The 10791-nt window shown below is 45.5% G+C and overlaps 1 long non-coding RNA gene across 1 annotated transcript; it reads right to left on the bottom strand.

Moving 5' to 3' along the window:
- Positions 1 to 2306: 2306 nt before the first annotated feature.
- LOC143502054 (uncharacterized) lies at positions 2307 to 5987 on the bottom strand. Its single transcript, XR_013127068.1, has 2 exons — positions 5774 to 5987; positions 2307 to 2734 (listed from the first exon to the last, which is right to left on the bottom strand). It is a non-coding gene; the product is annotated as an uncharacterized LOC143502054 (long non-coding RNA).
- Positions 5988 to 10791: the final 4804 nt, after the last annotated feature.

Here is a 10791-nt window from a genome sequence, read left to right as displayed (position 1 = left end):
CACGGGAATGCTTGTGTTTAATATTTGTTTCTTTTTTACGTTCAAGATTCCCCTTCCACTGACGAGGCGAGCGCCTCTTTGGAACCTCCCGCCTCCCCCGCATCATCCGTGTCATACACGGAACCAACGGTCTCTATACCGGCTGGATCTCAAACGCCTGTCCGGCGGCCCAATACAGGTGAGGAACACAAAAAACATGTGAAGCACCGGAGTAGCATGAGTACCGAGTGCATTTCAGTTTTACTAATCAACTCCCATTACCCTCTTTTTTGTCAAGGCAAGCGAAAAAGGACCCAGACGGACTTGGATATCGGCGCACATCTTCTGGAGATGCAGGCACAGGATGTGCGGATGCACGAGCATTGATTGTCGAGCCGTGATTGTAGCGAGGCCCGGGAACAAGAAGCCGAGCTGAGGAGAGCGGAGTTGGCAGAAAATGTTTCCTTCAACTGGGCTTTCCTCGGGGTGCTTGGCGAACTTGTGAACACCATGCGAGACAGACGCCAGTAAAAGCACACAAAATGTTGCTTGTAGTACAATAAATATTTATTTCATATAAAGCTATACGTTATTTTTTGGTAATTTGCTTTTTGCACTTTTTTAACTATAACTATATTATTTACATATTTTGTACTTTAAATATCTATATTTCATAATAAATTTTGATTTCATTTGATTGTATGACTGATGCTTTTTATGCAGGGTGTGTTCAGCCTGTTTGAGTAATACCAAATTATTACCAATAATTAGAGTAACCACATACAATAATGAAGATAAAGATAAATAAGATACAATAATGGTATGTGTTAAGGGGCATCGACCGGTGACCGGTCGCATACAAATGATGTCACGACACTACAACCCGCGCGCCAACAGCGACTCCACCCACATTGTGGTGGTCCACCATTGCAATGGAAACGCAACGCGACCGTACCGTTCCGTTGCGAATCGATCCGTATCGAACTGTACCGCTTCAAGCAGGCCCTAGTGGAAATGCGCCATCTGTGACCCCTGACACCCTTTTCACACCTCTCTCCCCTCGCTTCACACCCCCCCCCCCCTTTCACACCTTTTCCCTCCTCCTGTGCGTTCTGAGTGTGTGTACCAAGAACTGGCTCAGCATTTCTCCTCAAGGTGCTGCGCTTGATGCACACGTATGAATCATGTTTCCCCTCCACACAGGCTTATCAAGAACAATGCATTTGCTTCCATATATGGTAGAATATATCAACTTTGTTAGACTAGCCTTCTTGAGCCCACCCTGTTGCTTGCATGCACAGGGCTGGTCTGTGTATGTATGAATGAGGGGAGCGCCCTCTCATTTTTGAACATTTGGGTACAGCTGGCCTGTGTGAATAAACCTCTCTTCTTTAAGAGTAGTTTGTTCCTCATTTGTTCCGAGAGCTCTCAGCCACACACTTCTCTGCAGCATGTTACTATCTATTAAGGATTTATAGTGGTGTTCCTCCATGACCCTCCGCTCATTTGCTGAACACAAGAAAAGGGCTTTCTACTGAGAAACAAAACTTTTACAACCTGTATCTTGTTTAGTTCCTCATTGTACTTATATCCCTGTTTGTAACTCTTCTTACCCCATGGTTCTAGCCTTGAAATAACTTGTTACTATTCCTAGTGTGTACTCGTTTTTGTTACTATTCCCGGTCTGTATTTGTTGTTGTTACTATTCCTGGTCTGTATTTGTTGTTGTTACTAATCCCAGTCTGTATTCCTGGTCTATTGTATCCCTGATTGTGCTTCATTACTTGTGCCCCACTCTAGTCTTGTTAAGGCAGTTACTCGGTTTTCCCTGTGTGTTAGTATTTTGATTCCGTTCAGTCCCTGCACCTGTTCAGTCCCTCTGTTTCTTCATGCCCTGACCACCTTGTGTGTCTAAACCCAGTTTGGGTTTCTCCCACAGTTGCTAATAAACCCAACTTCTCTCAGTAATTGTGTCTGCCTCCTACGCTCGTCTACCCACAGTCTGTGTGTGTATGTTTGTGTGTGTCAGTAACTCACTCTAGTTTCTCCAGTTTACAGTGTAGATCCTTCAGTAAAGCAGAGAGCTGCTTCACTCCTGAGTCGAATAGTTTATTGTGGGTCAGATTCAGCTCTCTCAAGTGTGATGAAGGGTTTGACTTCAGAGCTGAAGACAGAGCAGCGCAGCCATCCTCTGAAATATTGCAGTCAGACGGCCTGCAGACAGAAGGAGATAAAACACACCTACAGCTGCACATAACAAATGCATCTCACACATAAGGTCTTTCACATTTCAGAATACACACTCTCAGAAATGAAGCTGCACCAAATCAAATCAAATCAAAGTTTATTTGTATAGCGCTTTTCACAACACATGTCACAAAGCGCTTTACAGGATTTAAAAGGTTAACAATACTATGGGCCCAGAACCCTAATGAGCAAGCCAAAGGCGACAGTGGCGAGGAAAAACTCCCTATGATGGTGGGGAATAGGAAGAAACCTCGGGAGAACCAAGACTCAAAAGGGAACCCATCCTCCATTGGGCGGCCCGTTAACACACAAATTACACAAAATACAGACAAATACACAAGCCACACACAAATCACACAATCAGACTAAGTAAAGGTAAAAATGAAAGTTCTGGGTTTTGATATTGTCATTGTAAATGTCTGTTGATGAACGCCAGGCTTTCATTCCATGTCGGAGCAGCGATGCTGGTATTGTAGGCTCCGACTGCAGTGTTACTCTCCAGGTGAACCTTGGAGAAAAGATACGAGATGTAGTAAATATGTAACAAATTAATCAAAGGCCAAACTAAACAGATGAGTCTTTAATCGAGTTTTAAACATTGAGACTGTGTCTGAGTCCCGAATAGAGGCAGGAAGATTATTCCACAATTGTGGAGCTTTAAAAGAAAAGGCTCTTCCACCTGCTGTGATCTTTTTGATCCTAGGAACAGTTAATAACCCTGCGTCCTGTGAGCGAAGTGAACGCGCTGGGTTATATTGTTCAATAAGTTCACTAAGATAGTCTGGAGCTAAGCCATGCAGCGTTTTATATGTTAATAAAAGTATTTTATAGTCAATACGGAATCTAATTGGCAGCCAGTGTAATGACGATAGTACGGGACTAATGTGATCAAACTTTTTAGTTTTTGTTAAAACTCGTGCTGCTGCGTTCTGAACCAGCTGGAGTTTGTTTATCGATTTACCAGAACATCCAGCTAAGAGACTGTTGCAATAGTCTAAACGAGAGGATATGAATGCATGGATTAGTTTTTCTGCATCACTAGTATTTAATATGTTTCTAATTTTGGCAATGTTGCGCAAGTGAAAGAACGCTACCCTAGTTATATTATTAATATGTGTATTGAACGAGAGATCTGGGTCTATTGTGACGCCCAAGTTCTTTACCTCTGCGCTGGGGGTTATAGTAAAAGAATGTAGATTCAATGCTACATTATGTATCTTGTCTCTCGCAGCCCTAGACCCAACTATTATTAATTCTGTTTTATCGGGATTTAGTGCTAGAAAGTTACACGCCATCCAATGTTTAATCTCTTCTACACATTTCTCTATTTTACTGTTTGCGCCTAAATCATCGGGTTTTGCCGATAAATATAGCTGAGTGTCGTCTGCGTAGGAATGGAAACTGATGTCGTGCTTATGCATAATCTCGCCTAGGGGTAACATGTACAGTGTGAATAGAAGTGGTCCTAGGACTGTCCCTTGTGGGACACCGTATTTAACCTGCACAGATTTAGAGGTTTTATTATTAACACTTACACATTGGAAACGGTCAGTCAAATATGATCTAAACCAGGAGAGTGCGACTCCTTTAATACCTACCGTGTTTTCTAGTCTATCCAGCAAAATGTTGTGGTCTACAGTATCAAAAGCTGCACTAAGATCTAACAGTACAAGGAACGAGACTAGCCCATTATCGGCCGATATTAGTAAATCATTCACTACCCTGAGTAAAGCTGTTTCAGTGCTGTGGTTTGGTCTAAATCCTGATTGGAACTTTTCATGGATACTATTTGATTGGAGATGGTGGTTTAACTGATTGGAAACTGCTTTTTCTAAAATTTTAGAGATAAATGGGAGATTAGAAATGGGTCTATAGTTGGCTAGAATCTGCGGATCTAGATTCTGTTTTTTAATCAAGGGTCTAATTACGGCGCATTTTAATTGTTTGGGCACGTACCCTAGGTTAAGGGAACAGTTAATCATATTAAGTAAGGGCCCTGCAATGGCTGGGAGTAGGTCTTTAAATAGACGGGTTGGAACTGGGTCGAATATACATGATGTAGGCTTAGATGAATTAATCAGTGTTGTGAGCTCTTTTTGCGATATAGGATCGAAGACATTTAGCTCGGTAATATTTTTGGATGCATAGTTACTAATAACTAAACTACTGGGGTTGGATTGGAGGTTAGGCTGCAATGTATTATGACTCTGTAGTCGGATATTATCTATTTTATTATTAAAAAAGTTTAAAAATTCATCGCTAGTGTGTGTAAGTGTTGTATTAGAACTAGTGTCGTTGATATTTCTTGTTAGTTTTGATACAGTCGCGAAGAGAAATCTAGGGTTATTTTTGTTGTTTTCTATTAGTGTCGAATAGTATGCGGCTCTAGCTTTTATTAAGGCATGTTTGTATTTGACTATGGCGTCTTTCCATGTGATTCTAAACACTTCTAGTGAGGTGGATCTCCATTTTCGCTCCGCTGCTCGAGCTGCCTGTTTTAGAAGACGGGTGTGGTCGTCATACCATGGTGCAAGCTTTTTCTCCCTAATTAATTTTGTTTTAACTGGAGCTACACTGTCTAAGGTATTGCTGAGTGTGTAATAAAACTGTTGTGTTGCCTGTTCTAATTCATTGGGCTGCAGTGGCATAGTGTTCGGTAGCTCTGGTAGTAAGTTTATAAATGTTGCTGCAGTGTCGGATGTGATAGTGCGCGTGGTTTTTGTATGGCGCATCTGATGTACATCGTATAAAGCCATTTCATATATTAGTAGGGAATGATCTGAAATGGCGTCATTTTGGGGGATGACTGCCAAATGTTCTATGTTTAATCCGTAAGTAAGTATTAAGTCTAAGGTGTGTTTACAGCGGTGGGTAGGCCCTGTCACATTTTGGGCTATACCTACTGAATCTAGTATGGAGTCGAACGCGATTTTCAGTGGGTCTGATTCATTTTCATAATGAATGTTGAAATCACCCACAATTACAAATCTCTCGATGGTTAAGACTATTTCCGAAAGAAACTCAGCAAATTCCTTAAGAAATTCTGAGTAAGGACCCGGCGGTCGATAGATGGTCACTAGTTTAAGCTTTGTTTTATTGCCTATAAGATTATTGCCTATTTCACCTATCAGAGCCTCGAATGAGTTAATAGAGGTGGTTGGTTTTACAGTAAAACCTATATCTATGTCATATATTGTGGCTACTCCACCTCCACGCCCTGTGATACGGGGCTGATGAACATAACTGTATCCAGGAGGAGCTGCTTCATTAAAACTTACATATTCGTCCACTCTAGCCCATGTCTCTGTTAAACAGAGTGCATTTAGTCTGTTATCTGTGATTATTTCGTTTACTATCACAGCTTTTGATGCAAGCGATCTAATGTTTAAAAGTCCTAGCCTTAGCTTAATATTGCTGCTTACTTCGCGTTGATTATTTAATTTAATTTTAATTAGATTTTTAAAACATATCGCCCTGTTATTCTTATACCTGCCACGGCTAACAGACACAGTCTCAATGGTTTGGTAGTTAGGGAAGTAAGTTCTACTTAGCTGATTTGCGTGGTTTGTTGTGGCTGGTCAGGCTCGGCGTAGCACGTCCTCGATGTTCCGGGAGAGGACTGCCGAGCCTAGGCGACTGGGGTGAAGTCCATCTCGGCGGTAGAGTGACGGACGCTCACGGAAACTCTCCCAGTTGTCGACGTAGTCCACGCCGACGCTGCCACAGGTGTCCCGGAGCCAGCTGTGGAGACAGAAAAGACGGCTAAATCACCTAATCACCCCAAACACATATGCTGTGTGTGTGTGTTTATTAGAGAGGGATGCTGCGATGTGTGTGTGCATGTGTGTGTATAAATAGAGAGTGAGAAAGAAGGGAGTGTGTGTAAGTGATTAATGTGTATGTGTTCTGATAAATACACTGATAATATGGGTGTTTCAGAGATAGAAAAAGGGTAATAGCAATTATTTGTGTGTATGTGAAAGAGACACACACTATTTTAAAGTGTGTATTTATAAGCACATATATAAAGCATATGTATACATATACTTTTGCATATTTGCCAAATCCGTTACTTTAGTTATCCTTTACTTTAGTTATCTCTCATGCTCTTAACATTTTTATGGTGCTTTGACACTTGTATTCATTTCATACTAATAAAGATACTTTGAACTACTAAGACTGAGAGAAAATTGAGTGAAACATTGTGTGTCTTTGTGTGTGTGAGTGAGTGAGAGAGAGAGAGAGAGAGAGAGAAAGACAGAGAGAGATTGTGTGTATGCATGTATGAAAAAACAGTAAGTCAGTAACTCACAGCCTTCCTGTGTTGCAGCTAGATAACCTGCAGAGAGAAGGAGAACAACTCCCCCCATGCACTACAACACACACATACACACCACATACTAAATGTCACTTCTACATAAACACAACCAAACACTAACACCCACATACACACACTCAGAAGTTAAGCTGTACAACTCTACATTTTTTAGTGGCACTGAGGCTGATTGTTTTGGGGAACAGTAAGAAATCTTCAGTTGGAAACTTCTTCAGATTTCTTGTCAGAATTCAGTGGACCCCTCACTTTGACCAGTCCTATATGTCTAGCAATGGTTTTACTTAGAGACATTAATCCATGCTGACACTGATTGTACTGTCATGATACGGGGGCCCCCTGCCTGCTGCCTCCGTCCACAGCGGCAGTAGTTTATGTTGTTCTGTTGCTGTTGCATTGTGTTTGTGCCTCAGGTGGGTGGGGACCATTATAATCCCCAGCACCTGAGGGCCATATGTTCATCTATATATAGCTTGTCTTTGTACCAGTACTGCTGGTTATTGTTTCCTTAATTCGGATCATGTCACGGGTTTTTTTGTGCACCTTATTCATTAAATTCCTCCTTTTCCTCAAGAGTTTTGTTTATTCTTAGTCATTAGAAACACTGCACATGTCATGTTCACTTCCTGTTCATAAATCTCACAATGTTAATGTTAATCAAGGAGCACCCCAGGGATCAGTTCTTGGCCATTTCCATGTAATTATCTATATGTTACACCTTGGTCAAATTAGTCATGAATATGGTCTTCACATCCACTGTTATGCTGATGACCACTACCCTAGCACCCCTTGCTATGCTCTCCTATATTCGAGATCTTAAAATGTAGATGAGCATTAATTACCTGACTATCCTTACAAAACTGTGGTTCTAGTCACTGGTCCTAAGTTCATAATTTCCAGACTTCATGGTGCCACGATCTTCTTCTACCCCTGCTATATTGCTAGACTTGGGCTCATAGCCAGCCACCACCACACTGACGCTCTGGTTCATGCTTAATCATGTCCAATCTTGATTATATTAAGTTATTATATCTTGATAACTCTCTTTCTCCTGAAACTCAAAACTTTGTTTGGCAAACCAAAACAAACTGGTCTGCTCACTTTATTATGTCTGCTACGTTACACTGGTTATCTATCTCACAATGCATTCAGTTTAAACTTATTGTGGCGTGGTGTGGTAGAAAGAAGTTGCAGAGAAGTCCATTCTCCAAACAGAACAGAGGTTTTATTGTTCTTTGTAATAAAACTGGCACTCACAGGCACAATCAGTATAACTCGAGGCCTAAATGAGGTACGCCTTGCACATGAAACACAGGGGGAGGTCATGACGACGGCAACGTTACACATACATGGAGGGGAAACTAAGATAATGCACAGGTACACAAAAGGATGGACCGGGGTGACTTAACTAATAAAACACAATAAATAATCATTAAAAACACTATACAAACATAAACATCGCATAATTAAACACAACAGGGCCGGGGCCGCAAGGGCTCATGGGTAATGGTGTCACCCTCCGGCACCCCCCATTGGCCCGACGCTACACAGCCCCCCCCCAAGAGGTCAGCCGTCCCGGCGACCACACACAAGACAGTCCAGTAGCGTATAAGGGCAGAAACATGGCATCAAACACACAATTACAGCCGTATGAGGCAGATCCTACTCAACGCGCATGTGAAGCGCAAATACAATCCTGGAGGAAAGAAAAAAACAGCAAGGGCAGTACAACTCAAGACATACGCATGTCGTGTACAAGGCATTAACATGAGCACAGCAGTACGGTAACGTTGTCAAGGTGGCATCAAAAAGATTAGGCATCACCACAATGCACAATAAACACCTGGCACATAACGGACTTGGCATAACAAACAGAGGGAGAACAGTAAATAAGGCAATCAATAGTTACAGACACAATTAAAAATGCGTATATATATATATATATATATATATACATGTACACACATAGAAAGAACAGTCCATAACTCGGCATGAGAATGTTAACAATGCAGTTCACAGAACAATCTATGTCACACAGTCCTGCAGGCGCCGCGGTAGCCTCCGCGTGCGCTGTGGCCTGGCCGGACCGGCCACAGGGGAAGCAGCAGGACCAATAACCGGGGAGACAGGCGGTGAAGAGTCCGGGCAGCGTCCAGCACCCTGCACCTTAGGCTGGTACGGGGCAAGGCGGTCGCGGTGCACCACGAGGCGCCGCCGGCCCCAGCGGATCCGGTAGACCACGTCACTGACACGCGCGAGCACAGTGCAAGGCCCCACCCATGCGGACTGCAGCTTGGGGCACAGTCCCTTCTTTCGACGGGGATTGTACAGCCAAACCTCAGAGTGCACGGGCAGGGGCCCGCCGTAGCAGCGCATGTCATAGGCGCGTTTCTGGCGCAGTCCGGCCCCCGCCTGGCTACCCCTGGCTCGCTTGTGGACGTCGAGTAGTCTTGTCCGCAGCCTAGAAACGAACACAGGGCCAGGTTCAACATTAACATCATCAGTGGGAGGTGCCCCAAATGCCAGGTCCACAGGTGATCGCAGTTCACGGCCGAACATAAGCATGGCGGGGGTGAAACCAGTAGTCTCCTGTAAGGCGGAGCGGCATGCCAGCAGGACGAGAGGCAGTTGTTTGTCCCAGTCACGCTGGTTCTCCTGTGTAGCCATGGCCAGTTGAGTAGCCAGGGTTCGATTGAACCGCTCGACCAGGCCATCACCCTGTGGATGAAGAGGAGTTGTTCGAGTCCTGTGCACCCCCAGCAGGCGGCAAACCTCGGTCATGACGTCCGACTCAAAGTTTCGGCCTTGGTCGCTATGTAGGACCTCTGGGACGCCGAAGCGACAGAAAAACTCATGGAGCAGGGTCTCTGCTGTAGTAACGGCGCTTTGGTCGGGCACCGCATACGCCTCGGGCCATTTCGTGAAGTAGTCCATGGCCACGAGCACGTAGCGGTTGCCCGACTCAGTCACTGGAAACGGCCCCAGTACATCCACTGCCACCCTCTCCATGGGGCAGCCGGATTGCATGGGGTGGAGGGGCGCACGTGAGACTCTCGCCGGTCCCTTCTTGGCAGCGCACGTGTCACAACAATGGACAAACAGTTCAACTCCAGCTCTGCAGCCCGGCCACCAGAATCTCTGTCTCAGTCTGTGAAGAGTTTTTGTGATGCCAAAGTGGCCTGAGCCTGGCAGACCGTGGACAGCCTGCAGAACAGTGTCACGTAGGCCCTGCGGTACTACAGTTTGAGTTAAGCGGCTTCCAGTGCTCGGGTCCTCCCAAGTTCTGTGCAGGACGCCCCCAGCGATTCTCAGGCTGTCCCAGTTGGATCGCAACGCCTTAGCTACGGGTCCCCGTCGTACCACGTCGTCCCAGTCCGGCACGGCGGCCGCCTCCAAAGCGTCCAGCGCCCATGCCAGGTCCGGGTCGGCCCTCTGAGCCGCAGCCAGCTCCGCAGTGGAGATACAGGGTGACACAGGAGGGGCAACAGCAGTCCGGCCCACCGCTGCACATACACCGACAGTTTCTGCCTTTCCCTCAGCGCGCTGGCAGTGCTTGCAATCGTGGGAAGCGCACGGCCGGCGAGACAGTGCGTCAGCATTCCCGTGGATTCTGCCCGGTCTGTGCTCTACCACAAAGTTAAACTCTTGTAGCCTGGCTAACCATCTCGCTAGCTGGCCCTCAGGCTCCCGGAAGTTCAACAGCCATTGCAGTGAAGCATGGTCTGTCCTCAGCAGAAAAGGTACGCCGTACACGTAAGGTCGGAAATGCCAAAGCCCTTCAACCACTGCTAACAGCTCGCGCCGTGTCACACAATAATTTTTCTCAGCTTTGTCCAGGCGGCGGCTGAAGTATGCTATTGCGCGCTCTGAGCCCTCTTGGACCTGTGACAGTACAGCACCCAACCCGTGGTCGCTTGCATCAGTGTCGACAATAAAGCGCTCAGTGGGGGAAGGATAGGCCAGAACAGGCGCACTGCACAGTCTCTGCTTTAGTGTACGGAAAGCACACTCGGCGTCGTCAGGCCAGCTAAATCTCGTTCCGCCACCCCTTGTCAGGTGGTGAAGGGGGGCAGCAATGTCCGCGAAGCCCTTTACAAAACGGCGGTAGTATGACGCGAGCCCGAGGAAACTGCGAACTTGTCGCACCGTACGCGGAGTGGGCCATTCACGGACCGCGGCCGTCTTGCCGGGATCAGTGGCTATGCCCTCTCCGCTGACCACATGCCCGAGAA

The sequence above is a fragment of the Brachyhypopomus gauderio genome, unplaced genomic scaffold (genome assembly GCF_052324685.1).
Source record: "Brachyhypopomus gauderio isolate BG-103 unplaced genomic scaffold, BGAUD_0.2 sc187, whole genome shotgun sequence".
Classification (NCBI taxonomy): domain Eukaryota; kingdom Metazoa; phylum Chordata; class Actinopteri; order Gymnotiformes; family Hypopomidae; genus Brachyhypopomus; species Brachyhypopomus gauderio.
The sequence above is the reverse complement of the archived record's forward strand: the minus strand, read 5'-3'. Positions and strand labels throughout refer to the sequence as shown.